Source organism: Peromyscus maniculatus, chromosome 4, assembly GCF_049852395.1.
Source record: "Peromyscus maniculatus bairdii isolate BWxNUB_F1_BW_parent chromosome 4, HU_Pman_BW_mat_3.1, whole genome shotgun sequence".
Lineage (NCBI taxonomy): Eukaryota > Metazoa > Chordata > Mammalia > Rodentia > Cricetidae > Peromyscus > Peromyscus maniculatus.
Genome location: NC_134855.1, coordinates 23,880,376 through 23,903,727, shown reverse-complemented (window position 1 = coordinate 23,903,727; position 23,352 = coordinate 23,880,376). Strand labels below are relative to the sequence as shown.

Genomic DNA, 23,352 nt, shown 5'->3' with positions numbered 1-23,352 from the left:
TCTATGTTTAGTCATGTGGCTTGATATCATTTCTTAGTACAACATTCTCATCTTGCTTCTTCTGCAGCTGGCTGGTGACTCCACCCTTCCCCTTCCCAGAGTTCTCTTAGTCTGGTTGCCCCACCTATACTTCCTGCCTGGCTACTGGCCAATGAGCATTTTATTAAACCAATTCCAGTAACAAATCTTTACAGTGTACAAGAGCATTATCCCATAGCATTAGACCATTTACATCTACCATGATGCTGACACTCAGCAAAGTGGAGGACCTCAGTAATACTAAGATTAATGCCCAAAGCATCACTGGACTGGCTTAACTTAAGCACTACTTAGCATTCCATGTGTACTCAAATACTTTGACTAAATTGGGTTTGTCTAGGGGACAGCACATGATTTAATACATCACTCGGCCTCCTTTTGTTTTTCACATTACTCTCATGTCCTCTCTCAAATCTACTTAAGATCACCAATATCTTCCCCCGGGTCCTGGTATCTTGGAAAAGAACTAACACATGAGTTATACTAGCCATGCTAGGTAGCATCATACACAGCACCCATTCAATTGCTAGGAGAAATTCCAAGTGTACTGTTGTAGCCAAACAAACTATGACGAGTCTTTAACCCAACTGTTCAGTGAACCAAACCTCAGCAGCCTCAATTTGTCTTCTCTGTAGATGATATTCTTAGCTGTACGACTATGGTGTCCATATGCTTTCAGTTGTGGTCCTAGAAATACTTTGTATCATCCACAGCTAGTTTCAAAAGGAGCACTTTTATATAAGTCAATGGTGAGTACATTAATGAAGAACAAATCAGTAAGTATGTACACCAATTCTGTGCTTCCTGCTAAAACATAAACAGTTTTTATAGACTCACTTTTTATCCTTCAAATGTAGAATAAAAAAATGAAAGCTGCTTTGAGGGAGCAACTGTATGTGTAGAGTCAGGGCCTTTTTTTATGAAATGCCTAGCATATTTGTGCTGTGGGATAAATGCTTTTATATACAGGTTTAATAAAATGCTGATTGCCCAGTAGCCAGGCAGGAAGTATAGGCGGGATAAGCAGACAAGAAAAATTCTGAGAAGAGGAGGTGAGTCAGAAAACACCAGCCCGCCGTCCAGGGAGCAGCATGTAATGACACACAGGTAAAGCCATGGAACACATGGCAACATATAGATAAACAGAAATGGGCTGAGTTTAAGTGTAAGAGCTAGTCAGTAGTAGGCCTGAGCTAATGGCTAAGCAGTTTTAATTAATATAAGCCTCTGTGTGTTTACTTGGGTCTGAGAGGCTGCAGACTGGGTGGGACACAGAGAAACTTTCATATTTGCGGGTTTCTATTAAACTTTTCACAGAAGAAAGCATTAGTACTCTGATTAGAATCAAAACCTGAGTGATTCATAGGTTCAGATGAAGAGCATGCAAAGGATATTCGAGAAAATGTGAATAACCCACTTCATCATCTCTTCTTGCTTACATTTGGAGATGGTGCATCTAAGAGAAACATTGTAGGGAGAATGAGAACACTGCTGCACAGTTGTTACTTAGTGTCGGCTAACATATTCTAGGACACTGTTTATTCTCATAAGAGTTTTTATTCTTATGGTTCAGATATTATGTTCCCTGTGTTGCAAAAGGTGAAATTCAAGAAAACAGTAAACCTGTCCCTCAGAGTCAATATCAACAGAAGGACCTATGATGGTCAAGTACTTCCACAATAGTAATTCAGTTTTACAGGTCTATCTAACTTGGTTACCAAGGCACCTGCATATACATATAGCACATTTTAATATTAATAATCATTATTAACTTACAACCAAAAATCATTTTTACTTAGGATACTAATATCAATGAGTTGAAGACATTAAGTGACTTAAGGTCATATTGGTAACTTGTATAACACTGAGAGCAGAAGCAGAAGGTGGCACTAACGTTTTCTCTATTAACTCCAGTTTTCAGAAATCCTAGCAAGTGGTAGAATAAGCCTTTGTTCACTAACGCTTTGTCTAGAGCAATCCTTTATTCTCTTTACTCTGTCCTGATTGCATATCCCTTTAGCCAGGATAACAAATGACTTGTTTAAACTTGTTCACGCCGAGAGTGCTATGAGAAACCACTCTCTAAAAGTCCGGGATTATCCCACACTTTTTTAAACTATTTTTTTTAATCATGCTGATATAAAATGTTGGTGGGTGGCAACAGCCTGGTGTGTCAGTTGTGCATTAAACATGGTGGAACTTGGCAAGAATTTGTTCATCTGTATTTTGATATTAACAGGTCAAAACTTTTTATGTGTATTATAGAATAAATACTTTATTCAGTGGAATAGTGAGTAATTTCTACTCTCATTGGTGAAATTCTAGTCAGGGAAATAACATATACACATATGCAAAGCAGCCCTGTGTACTGAGTTTCCCATCAGCCTGTGGTTTAAAAACTCCTTTGAGGCTTTGCTAAGCCTGGGGCCCAGGCAAGGAGAACAGGCTCTCCAACCATCCCCTTAGATAGGTCAAAACTTTTAAAAGTTGTAATTTGAAGATGACAAATCTATTAGGAAATACTGAAGTGCAGATAAATTGCTACAAGTTTCAGAAAAGCACTTATACGAAATTCCTTTTAAAATATTCATATATTTAATACAATATTAATTATACTTTTAAATAAATGTGTAGAAGGATGTTTGTGGCAATGTTTTTCATAATGAAAAAAATTACAAACAAGCTAAATATCCAACAAAAAGAGAATATGTTAATTAGTTACATTCTTCTTATTCTGAGTAATACAAAATTAGTGATCTAAAATTTTTGTTTTTGAAGACAAAATGCTAAATACACATCATCAGCCATACTTTTAGAATAAATGCAAAGCGTATTTACAAAAAATATAAATGAAATTTGCAAGTGTGTTACTGATAATTGTTTCTGACTGGAATTTATACGTTATTTTATGAGTGGTTCCTAATATTTTAAAACAGTTACCAATGTCTACCATGCTCTTAACTGATATCTAAATACAGACTAAATATTTCTGTAAGAAGTAATTTTTAAGTAGGGAAATACATTTAGTAACAAACATAATAAATTCAATGTACTCACAAGAAAAATACCATTTAATGAACTCTCATTTTAGACAGGCAATATACTAAACACTTCAATCTTTCTGTGAAGTAGACATCATTATAATATGTTACAGATAAGGAAGCTGATGAAATAACTATTTCAATATCACATGACCAGTAAGGAATAGTGGAAGATTTAGTCCAGCATTTTCTGTGCTTCTGCTTTTAAACATGAAAAACAGTTGAGCAGGATCCAGCATGAGTGAACCATGGTTTTGTTTTGTTTTGTTTTGTTTTTTTGTCAAAGGGTTGTTTTAGGTAGTAGAGGCAAGGGATTAAATTTGGTCCATTGTGACAGCCTTTGCCCAAGAAATTCTGAGATATATTAGTATACATAACAGGTACACAAACCAAACACTTACTTATAATAGATAATAGAGAAATGTACTTTAAAAATATGACATAATCTTAAATATGAACAAAATTTTGTATATTAATGAGATAGATGTGCTTATTTTGCTTTTCCATAAAGAGCTAAATCTTGGCTGAATATTTGATAATGCAGGACATACAGCATCTTCAATATTTTCAGAAACTGATAATTTGATTTTATAATCATCAATGCTTAGAATGCCACAGCTCAGAAATATGTAACAATGACAGAGGTCATTTTAGGGCCATTTCAGAAATTGTGGAATTTCTGTCCTAAGTCCAAACTAAAATTCATTTTAGCAATTTTTTAACTTGTCAGCCAATTGAACAGTAATTTTTTAAGTCAGATATTCTAACACAACACAATCTGAAGATGCACTAATTTGAGACTTATATACTAAGGAATAGTGGCAGGAAAATATTAAATATAATTAAATCATTATGCAGAAAGCTTTGTGTACATAGCAAAGATGCTATAATTGACAACACACAGGAGTCTTGAATATAAGCCTGGGTGCTCAGTCCTTGGTAACCTGGGGTGTGATGGTACGTGCATGCAGTAGGAAGTGTCCATGCTGAATATACAGACCTGAAATACAGAGTGGTACAATGTTTCTGGGAACACCGTGGATTTATTATGCACCATTTTGACTTAATATTAATATTAAGTTGGTACATTCAGAACTCTTTTACTGTTTCCGAAATTTCCACAACCCCCACATTCAGTTACCTGACCTGACATGTAGTGGTGACCTACAGTTTAGGAAGCTGTGAGTAGCACTTCTAATGGTCATTTATGTTCAGATGGTTACTGCATTCTGTGTACGTGTGTGAAGCTACGATCAAACCCAGAGTCTTGTACTGCTAGACTACCTCCCAGCCCTGGTTACTATCTTTTGACTATTGTTGGTGCAATCACTGTGTCTCTCCAAGGTATTTCAGTTTTTTTTATAGTTGGTAAAATATCTAAATTTCCATGAACGTAAACACTGACCAAAAATGAGGGCATGTGCCTTCTTAATCAACATGCTTGGTCAATGTATATGTATAAAATATAAAATCTGTCTTTTAAAAATCCTTCACAAAGATTTTTAAACTAAACATAATGAAAATATAAACCAGAAAATTAGAATAGTCTTCCTAAAGAACGAAGAAAGAGACTTAGATTCACAGGAGATAGGTCTGTGAGAAAAACGTGGCACCTTTGTCCACTCTGCCTCTGATTAAAAACGTGGGGGTGGCATTGGCAGCTCTTCCTGGAATCCAGGTAGAACACTGAGTTCACTGATTAACTGAAACAATCTGGTTTATACAAACTCACATCAGATGCAACCAAGTGTAAAGACTATGGAACTGCCAGGCCAAGGAGGCTAAACAAGCTAAGCTGAATATGTATGAGTGTATCACCTAAGATACCAGGTTTCATATTACCTAGAAGAAACTTCTAGATCCAAAGGATTTCCTTGGGAAAACTCTAGAATATGCAAAATAAAAAGAAAGTTTCAGAAACTGCATTTGACATAGAATGAAACAAAATATATAGTTTTAGCTCAGTTTGTAAGATGGAATCATTTCTAGAAAAGCAGTTAACATGAAAGTAAGGTGAATTATCAGCTTACTCATAAGAATAATGTCACCACATTTAAATAGTCAATAGTCCAATACCCCCAGGTTCAAAGGTCATCAAAGCATTTCCTTAGCCTGTCTTAAGTCACCTGTCTGCTTAGAACTTATATATTGAACCTACTTTTAAAAATATGTATATATTCCTGCTCTTCAAACTACCATTTTGTTAAAAGATAACATTCTTTAGTAAAGAAATCATGTTTCTTCCTCTGAGGCACCCTTGTATCAGCTGCCAAGGCAAGCAGGTGTCTGGGATGACTTCACTTGCCCATTGAAACACTTAAACTATTGAAGTAGCTCAAAATATGATCACATCAATGACAGAAAGATTACTTCTAGAATTCCTTCTGAACTGAGTTGGTTCACTAGATGGGGGTGTCCTGGAAGCTGGCTTTAAGATTTTTTAAAACAGAGAAAGATGTAAGCCTTTTGAACATGAATGTAATAGAAAATCATAAAATCAAAATCAGCAGGCCATGAACAGAATCCACAATCAAGTATACAAAGTTTGTGCAATTTTTGAAACTCATTAGTTTCATACTTGTATGTGAGCTCAACAGTCCAAATAAAAACACTGAACCTGTTTATACAAAAATAGAATTCTGTTACTTTCCTTTCAGACTTAACAATTCCATATTCAAGAAAACTGAAACTATATATGTGAATATTATTTTAAATAGTTTTTTTATCTCCCAAAAGTTGCCCCAAAGAATCTTAAGAATTTAGATAATTTGAAGGTACAGAAATTACCCCTAACATAAAAGGTCTTCCTGATTTTTAGTCCTTAAGTTCATAATCACAGATGTTTAAATTCAGGCAGAATACACTCTTCCTAGTAGGGCCACTTGGCCTCTGTTGATCACATATCAACTCTCCTCCAACCCCCTTAGCCCAAGACAACATGGAAGTATACAATTATTTGATATAGCTTACTAAAATCAGTTTTTCAATTTTTATTGTATGTCATACATTTAGAAAAAATGTTCCAACAAAGTTAAGCAAAGAAGCTAGCTGCATGCATTTCCATATTTATTATTTCCCACAATGAGTATTCTTATTTGTTTAGTCCACATTTGTCCAGAATGTTTGTTTTTAAAATCAAGAGGCGATATCTATCCCCAAATAGATAGGTTCCCTACTATTTGAAGTTATGGCTAGCTTCAGTAAGCCAAACAAGTAAGCTACTTGTTAATATGATAACACATTTTCTTCAGCCCAGTTCTTTACCGGCCCATTTTACTTGCTCACCCATTAAGGCTGATGTAGAAGGAAAGAGTGAGGTGAGAGGCTGGTAAGAAAAGGTAAGACAGAGGGATTGATTTTTAGCCCACTTTCTGAGAAAGCTCCTAAGGAGCCACAGTTCCACAGGTCATGTAATGTATTTAATATAAATCAATTTCTGGTTTTCCTTTAGAAAGCTCATGGCCATATGATAAAGTGAATTAATGAGCTAATGAATCTGTGTGCAACCCAATTGAATAATCCATGATTATTATTATTGTGGTATTTCTTGCTGATTTGAATGAGATACAAAAATCTAAATATAACTGATAAATAAAGCAGCAAAAAGTGTATAAGCACTAAGACTACATGCCACCAGTCAATTTGACTCTCAGTCGCTTCACAAGGGGAAGTAGCACACGTGGATTTCTCTCAGGACACGCACATATCTGCCTCTGTCTTGGCCCCTCTTTTGGTAACTAAGCTCTTTTTTCCTGTGTTTTACTTTCTTCTTTTTTTTTCTTTTTTTTTTGGGGGGGGGGCGCGGCGTAAGGCTATTAGTTAGTTTGTTTTAGTTTGGGACAAGCAATTATTTCCTTTCTATATGCATCCTGGACAGTCTTGGCACTCTGTCCATCAAATGTTCCATTCATTTCCTATCCATCCATCTTTATCTGACTCAGGTATAGGACTATCTTCCTGGACAGTCTAGTCAGAGCCTCTGGCTCTAAAATAGGAAGCTTTCCTTGGGATGACAAGATACATGAGCTGGGCGCTGTGTCTGCCCTGGGATTGGTAGTAGACTCTCCTTTAGCTCTGTACATGGATCCCCATAGTTCTGCTGTTCTGGAATTTTCTGAATGCTAGCTGTTTGTCTTCTTCCTTATATATATATATAAGTGGCCACCTTATATCTCTCCAACAACCTGCTTACTTACATATGTGTTTTTGTTCATTATATTTAAGTTGGCCAGTGCCCACTTCTAAACCCCAGAATACTAAAAGATATAAGGACCCTAATAACACAGATGGAAGGAAACTTACATCAAATAAATCATATTCCCTTGCTATCCAACAAGGGATGTCAAAATCTCAGCATGGCTCACTAAGACTCATTTTAATTTTATTACCTATTTTGGAAATGATGATTTTAGCACCCAGTAGCCATTCCATATACAAAATAATAATCAATGTAAGGAGATTAGAACAATCGCTGCAATTTGGGGAATGTCCCGTAACTCAAAATCTCCACTTCCTTGCCTAGGAAAGGATGTAATTAAAATAAAAGATCTGCAAAAGGCCCTCTCATCATGATGGCTCCTGAGTTTTAAGTTTACATAGATTGAATCCTATACCAACTATTAGTTTTCCCCTGGTGTCGGGGAGGTTTGGAAGGAATCCACTATCTTGTGTTTACATGGTAAGTTAATACTAGACCCACCCAGGATCAGTCTAGGCAGTAGTGTGACATTCGCCAACAGCTTTGTAAAATCTTTTTGTGATGGAAATAAGAGCCAGTTTCTGTACTTGCATTTTCCCTCTTCCGTTCTCCTTCTGTGAGATAGAAAAAAGTAAGTTATAATTAGAATCAAGAAAATACTGCAAGGATAAATACAATGTATCCTGTTTTTATAAAAGGTCGTTCTTTCAAGCTATCAAAGCCATTTAAACAAATACCTAATTGATGGTCACAGCCTCCTCTGTAGGAGTGACGTGCTCTGCCCAGTTTACAGATGAAGAAATCAAAGAGTCAAGAGAATTTCAGCTGGCCATTGTAAATCCCTGAGTAAGAGACTCAGAGCATAAACCCTTTAGAATAGTGTGTGTCACGGTGCCAAATTAGCTCAGTTAGTTGGACATTATTTTAATCTTGACCCAGAAATGTGTGTAATACATTTATAATGAAAACAAAAGGAAAGACATATTCAAATAGCAAAGAGTCAATCCTAAAACAAATAGCTATTACAGTGGATTTCAGAATAAGTTCTTTGGTGACTCGCTGATGACTCTGTGAAAACCCCATCTAAGTGCGACAAGTCTAATTTACTGTACAATTACAGAACACTGGAAGAGAGTCTCCCCTTAAGACCAAGGTATACATACTAATGGACCCGAGCTGATGGTGAGGATCATAACAGCATGTCACTCATTTAAACCAGAAGCCTGCTTCCCTGCGGCACCATGAACAGTGGTCCAGAATGAGAAAGAACACTAAAGTGCCTTTTGTTCAGGACACGATGCCAGATTAACATTTAATATCATTGGCTTTCTTATTTATTGAAAAAATAAAGTAACAGTTCTTGAGCTGGATACTGTGCAATCCACTCCAACAAGCCAATCATCCCAGAATTTCCAGAACTCACTCTGTCACTTTGAAGAATCTAAGGACCCCAGGTAACATTGGGCCATGAAGGAACTGAAATCCTTCCCTGACTGTCTTCATCAGTATAACCTTTATTTAATTTTCTGTTGAATTATTTTCCAGAACAAGTGAACTTCTTCAAGGAGATTTTCATCTGTCATTGATGATGGAAAGTTTATATGTCATACTAAAGTAAAGACCACACCTGGTAAGACCCCAGTGGAGTATTTCTAAATGCCATTGAACTTGTGAACTACAACCAGGGAGACACAATAGTCATGAGCCATCAGAGCAGGAGAAAAAGAAGAAGCAATACAGGCTACACCTTGAAGGCATGAGACAGAGAATTAAAGAATTAACATCTTTTGAGCACCCACCACTTACCAGTCAGTTGATCACATCTTAGATAATATTTGGCTATTCCATTTAGTAACATTCAGCCTTATCCACCTCAACAAAACACTGAGCAACCAATCTGATATGCCATACATTTTATATACGTTCATCATTTGTCTCCCTCTTCTAGAATACAAACTACTCAAAGTCAAGAAACCAGGATTGCTAGTCTCACCATGATAGTTAAACTTGCTTCTCTTCCCAGCTGAGCCAGTGGGGGAAGGGAAAATGTGATCAGAGGAAGCCATCTGATGGTGTCCCATGCTTCCTGCTAAGGTGCTTGGAGACTGTGGCTTCTGTTCATACCAAACAAACACAGCTTCTCTCCTACTCTTGGTGTCTTAAGTCAGCTCGTCTCCTTACCACAGGCAGAAAAGTCTAGAAAAGGACAGACCTTACCAAGAGAAAAGAAAATGTGCAGAACAAAACCACTTCCAGGGGGAAAATCTAGAAAAAGGAGGCAAAGCACTAGAGTGCTTCACTGTGCCTTGTGCTATTCAGGTGCCAAAAGCATAGCCTCTGGAAACGTCTTAGATACTTGAACTTTCGCTGTGCTACAGACCCACTGAACCATAGTCAGCATCTTCACAAGGTCCTTAACTGACGCATAGACATTTTAGAGTTTTCACCTTTAAACAAGCCAAGCTGAAGAGATGGCTCATCAATTAAAAGCACTGGCTGTTCTTCCAGAGGACTTGGGTTCAATTCCCAGCACCACATGGCAGCTCACAACTATCTGTAACTCCAATTCCAGGGAATCCAACATTCTCATACAGGCATACATAAAGGCAAAACACCAGTACACATAAAATAAAAATTAATAAATCACTAAGGAAAAAAATGTTAAAATAAATAAATAAATAAATAAAATAAAATAAAAAACAAGTCAGACAAGATGTAGACAGATTTCTGTGAGTTTGAGGCCAGGCTGATCTACACAGTGAGTTCTAGCCCAGCTAGGACTACACAGTGGAAGAAAAGGAAGGAGGAAAAGGAGGAGGAGGAGGAGGAGGAGGAGGAGGAGGAGAGGAAGAAGAAGAAGAAGAAGAGGAGGAGGAGGAGGAGGAGGAGAAGAAAAAGAAGAGAAGAAGTTGCTGTCTGAACACATGTAAAATAAACTTTGTCATGTCAACACTATCACAGTATGTACACCAATAGGTATCATCAGATAGGCCATCTTAACAGTCAAATCCTTCTAGCTTCTTTTCATCATTAGGTACCAATGGCTATGAATTATGCACCAGGGACACCGAGGGTATTCTGTGTGTGCAGGGAAACATGCTGACATGCTGAGCAGATGCAACAGGGGACTAGAGGGCAACCCACACCATGGGGGCATGGCGGCAGTGGGGTGGTGGGTGAACATTCACAAGCCAGACACTGCATCCACGCAAAAATGTTATATTGTAATAGAGAGATGAAAAGAAGATGGGAAAGAGAGAGGTAGGGGTCGAGGGGTGCACACCTCATGAAAGTGAAGAGAGAGAGTGGAAGAGAGAAAAGAAGGGAAGACCCCAAGGGGCAGGATTTCAAGGGGCACATCAGAATATTAACATTCCTCCATTTTGATTATTATAAAAAGAGGTGAATTGATAAAAGCAAGTGGGAAACAAGGGCACTGAATTCCCGAAACCAAAGTAGGGAGGGAGGAACTGGGAGTCACGCACAGTAGACGATCTCAGGACGTTCCTTGAGAGAGTTGAAGAGGCAGGTTGCAGCAGTGGTGTTCCAGGAACTTGGGGGGAAATGGTGCGCCAAATCAGGAGTATAGAAGCCATGACATCTGCTGTTTCTCTGGAGGTCAGGCTGGAACAGTAAATCTGCAAAATAGGCTCGAAAAATAGGTGGAGTCAGAATGGGCTCTGGAGATGGTTAGCTTTCATCAGACCAGATTTCTTGATGCAGTAGCAAAACTTTTCCCAGGAGCCTGTAGGTATCTGTAAGACAGCTGGAATGGATTTACATCATGGCAAAAGGGTTAAAAATCCATTTGAGGACTCTTAACTCTTTGTAGTCAATGTCCTATCACTTTATCAATGCTACATTTATCAATATTAAAACTTTGAACCTCTGGAATTATATCTGAAACCAGTCTATCCTGTACCATGAAGTCTGTGAATGATGCATACCTGTCTGTAATTAGAGAGCATATATATATATATATATATATATATATATATATATATATATATGATCTTGGGATTGGGGCTGTTAAACTGATACCTTAGTCATCAAACATTGTCAGATCTGAGAAGGATAAATTTAAGAAGTAAGACAGCTTTCCAGCTACCTTGGCAGCAATCCCAAGTCTCTCCCTGGTCGTTGGGGACAGACGCCCCAAAGGCAGAAATTGTTCAGCTGGTAGGCCCAGAAGATCTGACAGATTTTTTTCTATGGAGTAGAAATTTGGGGAGACTGACCCACCTTGACTTCGCAGTATGGGGCAATCGGTCCCCCGTTGTTCTACTTATTCACAGTCTGGACAGGATCTCAGCTTCTCGCTGCATGGCCAGTCTTGCCATGAGCTTCCAAGTTCTTCTGCGGCCACCCATCTTCTTGGGGGAGATACAGGATGCTGCCAGGAACTGACATGTCTCTCTATCATAAAAAGCTATTATATTAAATTGCTGCGGGCCGCAGGAATATCATAAGAACTCAGCTGGTTATGGCAAAGTCACTACCTGGAGGAATCAGGGAATTCCTCCAGAGGAAGCCAAGCCCAAGGAGTTTTTGGTGTTACTTGGCTTGTTATAGATCAGCTGTATCCTGTTATGAAAATCATGTGTGCCTTCATAGATTTCCCAATTGACTTTTCCCTAAGAAAGACTAACAGTGTGGACTGATCACTCTCTGGTCATACACATTCCAGGTATTTGGAGAACAGCCTCAGGAAAGGCTTTCTCTGGAATCAGATATCTCCCCTAGCCACTTTCAAGGACTAAAGGAGACATCGCCCAGGTGGTCACACAATTTCCGAGGATTAACAGTGATAACAACCCACAGGCGAGTCTCCTGACTTAAGGTAAATTCCATAAGGGGACACCGCCTAGGTCAAGTAGACATTAAGTAATAGCTTTACACAATTTAGCTCAGACCCCTCCTTTCTTACAGCCTTACTAACTTTATAGACCTCTAACTACTTACCTAACCACTTCTAGGAATATTTAGATAACCTTCTGTGCTAACAGCTGTGCTCAGCCAGAACTCCCAGTTCAAGCCTCCCTGCAATTATCATTATTGGTAGCATCCGGTCAGGTCCATCACCGGATGGAGGAAAGTACCTTATCAGAGATACCTCTGTACTCTCTAGAACAGACTTAAGCATCCAGGCTACCTGTTTGAGAAGGCCTGGCAGATGTGCCAATTAAGCCTTACTTCCTCTTTTCCCAAACCTTACCACCAGTTCCAGATCTCCCTTTAACTATCACCAGAGGCATCTAGCTGTACACAGGTTGCCTAGCGACTGAGCACACTTTCCCCCACCCTGCAGAAAAATGGCAGATAGCTTGGACAGACAGGAGCTACAGGAAAAAAGAAGACAGTTTTATTTCTCCCATTGACCTAGCAACTTATAGATTCTTAACACTTTCTACCAACCATGTTTAAGATTATAGTTGAGCACATAAGAACCCTCTTCTTAGATATTACCTGAATTTAGCCTTTAGTTAATTCATTTCCCCATTGGTCACTTCCCTTTGGGGTTGCAAGTGATAATTAACGGTTATTGCCTCCCTGTGTGATTCTTATCACCCCTCCATTTGACCCTGGAAGCCTGGTTTTGCACTGCTAAGGGAATACTACTTGTAAGTGTATATATACCAGGACTCCCAGGGCAGGAGAGAAGAGAGAAGAGAATGGAAGAACTAGATGGGTAAGAACTTGAGAGGAACAAACTGAGATGGGGAAGAAGTAGATTGAAGGGCTACAGGAGAGTACTAGAGGAACGAGATGGAAGATGAGGAAGAGCCAGATGAGAGAGAAGGAGACGGGAGAGGAGATGATATGGGAAAGAACAAGATGGATGAGAACCTAGAAGGGGCAGAACTAGATGAAGGAATTAAGATAGAACATAGAGGGGATCGTAGACAAGTGTAGAGAGAAATCAGGCTAAAGATGACCTAAATATGAGAGCAGAATATAAGCTTGTAACTGTCACAGAATAATAAAGTATATGGACTAAGGAGTTTCGTGTACATAGATTCATTTCTTCACATCAAAGATTAATTATCAGCTGGTTGTAGATTCTTCCTGGACCCTGGGAGGGGACTATTGAGGGGCTGGACCCCCCTAGTCCCCGATATTAAATGTCATATTCTCAGATCTCTACAGATGTTTGAGGACTTGTGGAACAGCAGCCCTGGGGCCCGCCCCACCAGCAGCCAAGTGAAAGGGGTGGCGGGCGAGTGGCAGAAATCTCATACTGCTGGGTCAAGGCAGGTGGAGCATAGACCCCCACCCTCACCACGGCCACTTGCACCATGCCACAGCCTGGGGGAGTCCCTCTCTCCCGCCCGGCGTCACTGCTACTCCATTTCTTCGGAACTACAATATATTAACTGTAAATGTTTCCTAAAAAAACTTTTCTCTGTCTTCCTTTCACAAAGTCTAGTTCCTATGTGTGAATGGAAATGTATGATTGATGTGGCCACCTATATTTCTTTCTGACTGACTTTTAAATACTTCACTTTATATGTTTCTTCTCTGTTCAGATTATTTGGGGGGGGGGGAAGGAGAGAATAACCAAGGAAAATTTAAAATCCTGAGTTTGTGACCCAAAGTATCGGAATTGTATTAATATTAAAACCTGAAGTTTATAATCTTAATATAACGATACCACCTGCATGTGGTTCTGCTGATGCCCCAAGAAGAGTGCATACTCCAGGCCCTGCCCACATGAATAACCTTGGAGGAACTGAACACCAGGCTGTGACTAAACCTCCATCCCAGCCAGATGGCTCAGTGCCACATGCCCCGCCCATAACTTGAGTCAGGAAGTGACTTCCCAGGACCCTTAGTATAAAGATAGTGGTGAGGTCATATGATCTGTCCATTTTGATCTTATTTAAGATGGTGGCTTGACCATGTGATTGCCCTTATTTAAGATGGTGCTGCCCGACCACATGATCGCCCCTGTCAAATATAGCACCTGACCACATGTTCATGTGCGGAAATGGTTTATTATAAAGAGAGATAGGAAAGAGGGAGAGAAGAGAAAGAGAGAGGGGGCTCAAGGGGTACACACCTCTGGGGAGTGGAGAGAGAGAGAGTAGAAGAGAGAGAGGAAGTGGAGGGTTTTTTCCTTTTGTTTATACCCGTCAGGATGCAGGACAGCCCCAAGGGGTGGGATTTCAAGGCAGGTCAGAATATTAACACCAATAACATGAAGACACAGTGTAGTCTAACAATTCTTATCTCCCAAAAGAGGTCAAAACTCCTAAAGTATTGTGTTGTTGTTTTTAAAGTTAATTCTTATTGCATAGACAACTGATAAATCAATCAACAGCCACCTCAAGCTTTAGAACATAAGCACACTGATGGCCACTGCTTGATCACAGAGAATTTTACAAACATTTCTGTATTATCGTGATGGTCAAAAATGTGTAGCAGTGATGCCTGTCCACAAAACACACAAAAATATTTTAATATGTTAATACTTAACAGACAAGTGTCTTTGAGATAAAGTGCAGAGCTTAGAAGGAAAAATTTAATGACTAACTACTGTATTTTGAAAAAATAAACACAGATGTATTTAACTCCAGTGTGTGCGAGTGTGTGTGTTACATCCTTCCTTAATTTTGAAAATTCAAAACTCTCATCTATCCCACTCTACCTATAACTAGCAACATAGGTAAAATAGAAATAAAATTTGCCTTCAATAAAACAAGCAGTTACCTTTTTAAAGAATTGGAGATAGTAGATAGTGAGTTATTTTGTCTAGTTATATGGAATAATAAATCTGCAGCAGTCATTTGTTTAAACTGATTAAACAGCATGCACATATTTCAAAGATTATGGGGCTCTTCCTTGGAACTCTCTTTTCATCTTTAAAAGAAAACAATGCTGACGGGTTCCTTTTTCCCATACTCTACACTATTTACCACCCTCCTTGATGTGAACTTTGCAGAGACAGAGAAAGCCTGCCAAGGTTTCAATGTCCCTCCTTTAAGACTGCTCTGGTGTGCCTGTAAAAATGCATAAAGAGTACTTCTTGGGAAATTGATAATGTCCCCCGTTCAGTATTTGTGTATTAAGGACTGTCAGTTCCGTTTAGTGTACCCATTCATTGGACTCACTGTTAATCTGCATGCAACTGATTTCTGAACAGCAGAGTGGTCAGAAGTCAAAGTTAACATAACAATTCCTTTTCTACAAATAACAGCCAAAGATGTTATGGGCCCAAATTTCAAAGCAAGTTACTGCATTTGCAAGTTTTAAGTCACACTTGGCAGTTTTTCCAAACACAGTGGTCAGGAACTGGAAAAAATAAACATGTGTTTCCAGGATTTTCTTTTCACATGCCACACAAAACGTAATGTTACCAAGATGATTTCACTCTGGAGAAGTGCTTCGTGAAGAAGAAAGCTTTCTGTTTGTGTTAAGGTACGTGTTACGAAATCATGTTAAGAAGCGAAATAAAAATTGCTTACACGGTATAAACAAAAGTTAAACTTCCCCAAAGGGATTTCTTGAAAAATCCGATTTACCTATTCATTCAGTGATAGTGTGTGTTTTAAATCTCATACTTCAGTTCACAGATCTGTCTTCTAGGTGCCTTACACAAGACGGAAAACAAAGGCTTGAATCTACATTTGAGTCTTAAGCAGCACAGGCTGGTACATTCCCATTTTGCTAAAAGAATAACTGAGGTAAATTTATGTCTTCCCTTAGGCTTTCCAAGGTTTCCTCCTTCTAGGTGAATGAAAACTCACAGGTGTGGCTCTTATTCAAGACAGAGGAAACAGTCAATCACAGAGCAGGATTTCGGCAGTTCATAAAGCCGCCAGACCCCAAATAACTAATCAGCCAGGTGGCTTAAAGCTCCTCTACAAACTGCCCACCCTAGTGTAAAGCGCTGCTCCCATTAAAATGTAAATCTCATACCTTGGAGGAATAACAATGCCAGCCATCAGCTCAGTAGGACGGATTTATTTCTCAGTCTCCTAACAATGACCTAGACCCACAGAGACTAGGGTCCAGGGCAGAGAGTGACTGTGGATAACAAAGGGGGGAAAGTACTCAGTGGAGAGTCTTAGGGAAATTATACCTGCTAGTTGAGACCCTGGCCTGCTAAAGATGGTTGTAGGGCCCTGCAACTTTAATGACAAAGAGAAGGTAAAGAACGGTAAGAAACAGAGCCATCCAGGCAGGATGGGCACCATTAGGATGTTTTCCGGAGAAAGGGTACTTGTACTGGAAACTTCAGAGACACAAGGGGAAAAGTCTGTCCCATGACATGACTCCTTGATGTTTACCCAGAGTCAGAAAAGCATGTGCACAGGAAAGCCTAGACAGAGATGTTTTTAGCAGATATAGTCTTAATTGCAAAGCTTGGAAACAACTAAGTTGAGGGAATAAATCTAGACAGAGGAACAGTATTCATCACTGAAAACACATTAGCTATAAAACCATGAAGAGCCAGGAAGGACATTTAAATGCATATTGATAACCAAAAGAAGCCATATGAAAAAGCTAGCGACTGCATAATTCCAACCATAGGACATTCTGAAAAGGCAAGTGTCAACACTGAAGACAGTGAAAAAACTAGGAGTTAAGAGATGTGAGGGGGAGGACAGTAGGAGCCCATAGTCCTTAGGCTGTGAGACTAAACAAGGCACTCCAGTGAGAGATAGAGGCCACGGTATATTTGTCAGCCCATAGGGTGTGCACCATCAGCCATAAGGAACCCTAAAATAAAGTGTGGGAATGGGGGCACAATACGGTGGCAATGTAGATGCATACATTAGAGCAAATGCATTACTCAGTCTTGGGGAATGGATAATGCAGAAGGAAGGGGAGCTATAGGAACTTCCTGCACTTGTATAAATTTTGCCACAGATGTAAAACTGTGATTTAAAAAAAAATGTTATCTATGTTTGAAAGAAACTATTTAATCAGTCTGGGATTGTCTTCACAAAAATTTCTGTTTTGTTGTTGGAGGTATTTTTGTTGCTTTTGTTATTAACTGATAATAGCACTTTGAGATTTCAATGGTACAAAATCATTTACTACATAATGATCTTTTGGTACCTTGCAGACCTCATATTGATGAATTCATAATACTGAATTATACTATAGGAAAGCTGAGAATTATCTATCACTCAGTGACCACAGGCATCATAACATAACGCATCTCCTGGTACTGGTGATGCTTGTGTAGATAAACATAGCATGCATGTTACACATGATGCATAATGCATTGTAAAAATAAAAGAGCATACAACTGGTATCTGTGTTTATTTGTTTTTGTTTTGTTCTGTTTTGTTTTGTTTTCTCTATTTGGGGGTATACGCCTTTCACTTAGAAAGCATAAAAGTGTGCTGCAACATTGCATTCTGCGTTACATCAGAAGCACCCAGACCCATTTTGTTTACCACCACTCAATAACATCAAGAGGTCATCTACTGTTAAGCTGCCTTTGTGAAGGCCTAGACTTAACTTTATAGGCTCTACCTTAGGGAAAGAATCACCATCTCAGACCACCTTCTGTACTCAGTTCCAGAAAGGACCTCAGGAATGTGCCATGACAACTGGAACAGATATAGAGCAGTATCCTCCTGCAGACATCCTGTCTGCAGTTTAGGCCCTTGAAGATCTCTAGATAATCTTGCTGAGCAGTCCAGATCCTGTTCAATGAATGGGTTGTGGTTCCCTGCCAAAAGTCTAACCCAATGGTTTCAAATGTGGTTTCACGCCCAAAGTCTAGACCAATAGTTTTAAAAAATTACCTTGCCCCTTCTACCCAATCCCAAGTTACCAATTCCCAGCTTATGGTTTTTCCCTATAAAAAAAAACCTCTACACCTGGGCTTGTGGCCACCACCACATTTTCTTCCATCTGCCGTGTGGTGGCCCAGGTTGAACCTGAATAAAAGGAGCCTTATGTGCTCGCATTGGAAACTGGCTTCTTGGTGGTCTCTGGGGGTTTTGCCAAACGGGTACAATACCCTGAAGTCGGCAGCTTTGCTCTGACATGTTCTTCTGCCAATGTTCTATCATTACAGCCCACAAACAATGGAACCAGCTAGCCATGACCTGAAACCTCTGAAAAAAAGTGAGTAAAATTTGATATTTCTGACTTTTTTCTTGTGAATTTGTCACAACTATGAGAAGTTTGGCTAACATAAAGAATTTGTACCGCCTTTCATGAAGATCTTCAAGACAGAGATTGCTTCCTACATCAGAACATCATTATGAAAATGAAATACATTTGAAAACATCAAGAAATAAGGGCAGGGACTAGATGGATGGCTCAGCAGTTAAGAGCACAGACCACTTTTGAGCTGTGAGTTGGGTGGCTCACAACTGTCTATAACTCCAACTCTGGGGGATCCAAAGTATCTAGTAGCAATGGACACCTGCACACATAATTTTTTAAATAATGAAAAAATTAATAAAAATACAAAGAGATGAGGACAAAAATGGAGAACATTTAGATGAAAAGAGGAGGTCATGCTGAATGAATGGCCTGTACAACTTAGATTTGAGTAAGTACACTCTGATAGTCAAACAATGAAGCTATCTAATGAGCTACTCAGAATACATCCCATTGTTAGGCTGTACACGATTATAGTCTCTCCCAAAGAGAGAATAATATGTCATTCCCTGCATTCTTGGAATTCTCATAAAATAATATGTTCAACTAGGTGTTTACAAATTTCCCCGAAATCCATCCCAAACTCTGAAACTAGCTAATTTTATTGCATGCTAGGTCAGAGACTTAGTTGAGTATTCTATCATGTTCTATCATATTTCACCCCAGCAAATGCCCAATAAGGCTACTATACTTATCACCCCTATCTATGTAGAAATAAATGTAGTTGAAGGTTTTTTTTTTCCCCATAGCTGTTAGATTTCAGAACTGGGACTCTAACCTAGGCTGATTACAAGGAGCACATATGTTCTTAACCACTGTCTACAAAAGAATGCAGTTTTGATTGATCATGAACCACAGCTAAGCTCTACTCATACAAAATCTCTCTGCTCCCTACCTCTTACTTCTGATGTCAGTGAAATGGTTAGAGGCAGTGTGGAGAGATTACACAAACTATACCTGCACTAGCATACAAAGAAAACACCTAGGTCATGGTCCAAAACTAACACCAAATACATGTCTTCTCTACCAGGCCAGAGGAGGCAGGCAACAGCAGAGATTTTCTGCAATTACCTGAGAGTAGAAGACATGGACCATGATGGATCACTGCCACAGAAACCAAAAGATGAGCTTAGTTCAGTATAAATATGATGATGATGGTAGAAAAAGAGAATTCCATAGTCAGCAGAGGTTCAAAATGATTGGCACACATGCACATATGTAAGCAGATATTTGGAAATGATGAGTAAACTGGTCAGATATGGATAAATGAAACATAAGACAAAAATAATGTCCAAATCCTTTAATATGTTACACACATACACACAAAAACACACACGAAAAAAAAATAAAAGAAAAGAAAAAATAAAAGAAAAGCTCAATTTCCCTGGAGCTCCAACTTTCTGGTTCCAGAATACATATTTCTTTCAGGTCAATTCAACAAAGCTTTCCTCTTATTATCTTAGAAAATCATCAAATCTAATCTGTGTAGATGAGAATGTCCTTCCCATGCTGGGTATGTTTCTTCATGTAATTCCCAAATTTCAATGAATGAAATCATTCACCAAAACCCAAAACAAACAAATAAAATATAAACCATGCACACACACACACACACACACACACACACACACACACACACACACACAAAAGAAAAAAACCAATAACACAAATGTAATTCTTCAAATCAACACTTCACTCCCATATTTAAATTTTCACATGTCATGGTATTCAAGCTTGTAATTATCTTCTTAGTCACTTTATCATCTGCTGAGAATGTGACAGTAGCTTCCCAGCTAATCCATTACCTTTACTTTCAATGCTGTCTCTAAGCCTCTTTCCAAGATTGCCAAATTGTTATTTTAAAATTCGCATTTACTGATCTTTTAATCAAAATCCTCCGTGTTTGCTCATTTCTTTCAAATATTGTACAAACTCTTCAAGATATCATAATGAGGCCTAATTTCACATAACCTCCTTCTAAGCACAGTAACACCAAACCACGGGCACATCTGTATGGAGAACTTTGTCAGCAGTAACAAATACCAATCACAGAATCTCATCCTTTTCCATAGACCCAGCTAAGTCACTCTTCCAACTTGAACATGGCCTCCATAAGTTCCACTTTATATGATTTAATTAACATCACCTATTTTTCCAAATTTTCTCTGAAGACTCCATCTCAATCAGCAGTTCTCTACTGCTAGAAGATCAAACAGACCCATTACATGCTCACTAAAAGGGCTATCCAAAAGCTAAGAAGAGAATTAAATGCATTCTTTTTTATTTGAAAGCAATAAAACCCTTACGCTAGGTAAACCAAAACTTTGTTGGTCTTCGTTGCTAATTTTATGGCTTACCATTATTTTTATGTTTAATTGAAAAGGGATACAACATAATCTTACTGGGCCACCAGGGTTCTCAGGGACTAACCAGAATATCATGGAGTCTGGGAAGCCCCACACACTGACTTTTAAGAGCACAGATAGTCTTATCCTCATACATCCCAGCAGATGATACTAATTATAGGGTGTTCTGCTCACACTAGGCCATAAGCAATGCCATGCCTCTTCCCTTAAAACTTTATTTGTGCAGTGACAACATTCTATGAGGGGCCTATTTAGTGGCACATACTACATTGTTATCCAAAAGGTCATGGAACCTTTTAATCCATTTTTTAAGTCTAAACTAAGATATATGCTAAATGAGAGCCAAAGTATTTTGGAAGTTATAATGAACTCTTATGGTAAAAATTATATTATACAAAATGTAAACATCTGTATTTAAAGAAGATAATGGTTTAGCTCCAAGAAATAATAGCTAAGCAGCAAGCAGTGATGACTTAAGCAAGTGCTTTACAATTAATGGAAGTAAAAAGTACATATTATTACAGTAAATGGATGCTGAGAGAATGAGACAGGAGGTAAGCCATACCAACGTACTCTTAACGAACCAGAGCAAATTCAAGCTTGTATAAATCAGTCTCCCCCAAAGAGGGAAACTACAAAAAGATCAAACTTCTTTAAGTTCAAAGATGTTAAATTCTACTCTTTAAACCCCATTACACACATAGCTGCTAGTAGAGCCATTTCTTACCTTCAGGAGATTCAATTCCCCTCTTTAAAAGAGATCTTTAAAAGCACTGTTGGCCTGGTGTCTTGGACGGCAGATCACAGAGTTCCAAAGCCCTTAAGACGCTGTATCACCAAGTCTTACTGAGTCATAATTAACTTCATTGGGAATTACAGGATAGCAACTTAGAACAAAATTTTGCAGAACATTATTGGTATTCTTCTACTTGGTAATTACTACTTCAGTGAAAACCTCAAGTAAGAAACAGAGGGCAGATTTTGGCCCTCAACAAGAACCATGCCAACTAACTGACCCAACTTATAATGCCAATAAAGGGTACATTAAAATTTCCCATGAAATTTCTCCCATTAGGGCATCGATTTCATCATGAATGTAAAGTCAACCACAATGACTGCTCCCATTCTTTACCCCGGCTGCACGAAAAGCCATGAAAAGGTGGAATACACCTAGGTGATTGCTCTGTATGCCAGACAGCAACCATTGAAGAGCAAATGTGTGCAAACTGAGTCAAGGGCTGGCTGTTGCTGACACTTCGGCCACATCATTCATTTTTGCCACCACAGCATTAACTATCCGAAGAATAAGATTAAGTCACTAAAATTTAGGCTCATGCTTCAAAATGAGAAGCCAATGTTCTATTCAGAACGGTAGTTATACATTATAAAACTTCCAGTTACTCAATATATAACTCTTTACTACCATGAATTGTGTGACCTGAGATTCTTGAAGTTCTATTGTGAATTTCCACCAAAAGTATTTAGTTGGCACATGGTGACCTAATTTTTATCGTAAAGATGGAGAGGTTTCCCCTCTTTGGTTTGCTGGCTTTAAATGACAGTAATCAGTTGGAAACCAATTTTAGATTACTATCAATTTTGCACTTGAGTTTAAAGTATACTAAAACATCTCAAACGGATGGAATCTATAGGAAAACAATATGTGAAAACTATATTCTCATCTCTGCTACTAGTGTTCCCCCAGTAATTCACCTGAGGCCTGAGGAAAATGACTAAGACATTTCATCTGATGACTTCGGTGTGGAAACTTAGCCAAGCTTTCAGTGGAAAGCTCTTAGTACCACTTCCCCAAATGGCCTCTAAATGATTCTTCCCTGTTCCAAAGGTTTTGTTTTTACCACCACCAGCTCATCTCTACTTGTTCCTTGTATTAGTTATTTTTTTTTTTTTTTATCACGGTGCCGAAGACGATCAAGAGAACAGACTATGAGGGGAAAGATTTATTTGGGCTCCTGTTTTAGAGGACCCTGTCCACTTATCATGGCAGAGGAGGAATATTACAACAGACTGCTCTCATGGCGGACCACAGGAAACAGAGATGCAGGCAAGAATCTGGAAGGGCATAACCATCAAAAGCTCTGCCTTAAAGACATACATTTGCCAACTTCAGGTCGCAAAGGTTCCTCACTTCTAAAACAGCGCCACTAGCTGGAGGCCAGGTATTCAAACTCATGAGCAGATGAAGAACATTTCAAATTCAAGCTGTACCATCCCCACGTCTCAGTAACCACAACAGTGAGAAACAAAAGAAAAACCAAACCAGAATGTCCTACCAAGCAAGGCAGACTGCTCTCCCATGGGCCAACCCGCCCATCAATGCACCATGTTTGTTAACATTCGGAAAGACATTTGCGCAGAGCACAAATTGACTGAGCTCCTGTTTATATCAGAGATTTCGGAAGCGGCAGGAGATTTATTCGTGGAATCTTAACACCCATTCAGACTATCGTAAAACACAAAGGACCAGATTCAATAAAAACTCTGTCCAACTTCCACAACAGTTAAGTCTGCATGAGCCTTCAAAACAAAATCAATTTTTCCAGTTTTGCATAGGGCC

At 38.8% G+C, this 23,352-nt stretch overlaps 1 long non-coding RNA gene across 1 annotated transcript; it reads right to left on the bottom strand.

The window, feature by feature from the left end:
- Positions 1 to 2,810: 2,810 nt before the first annotated feature.
- Positions 2,811 to 14,274, bottom strand: LOC143272863 (uncharacterized). The gene is made up of 4 exons (XR_013050471.1): positions 10,764 to 14,274; positions 7,780 to 7,892; positions 4,923 to 4,965; positions 2,811 to 4,080 (listed from the first exon to the last, which is right to left on the bottom strand). It is a non-coding gene; the product is annotated as an uncharacterized LOC143272863 (long non-coding RNA).
- Between the last annotated feature and the right edge of the window lie 9,078 nt (positions 14,275 to 23,352).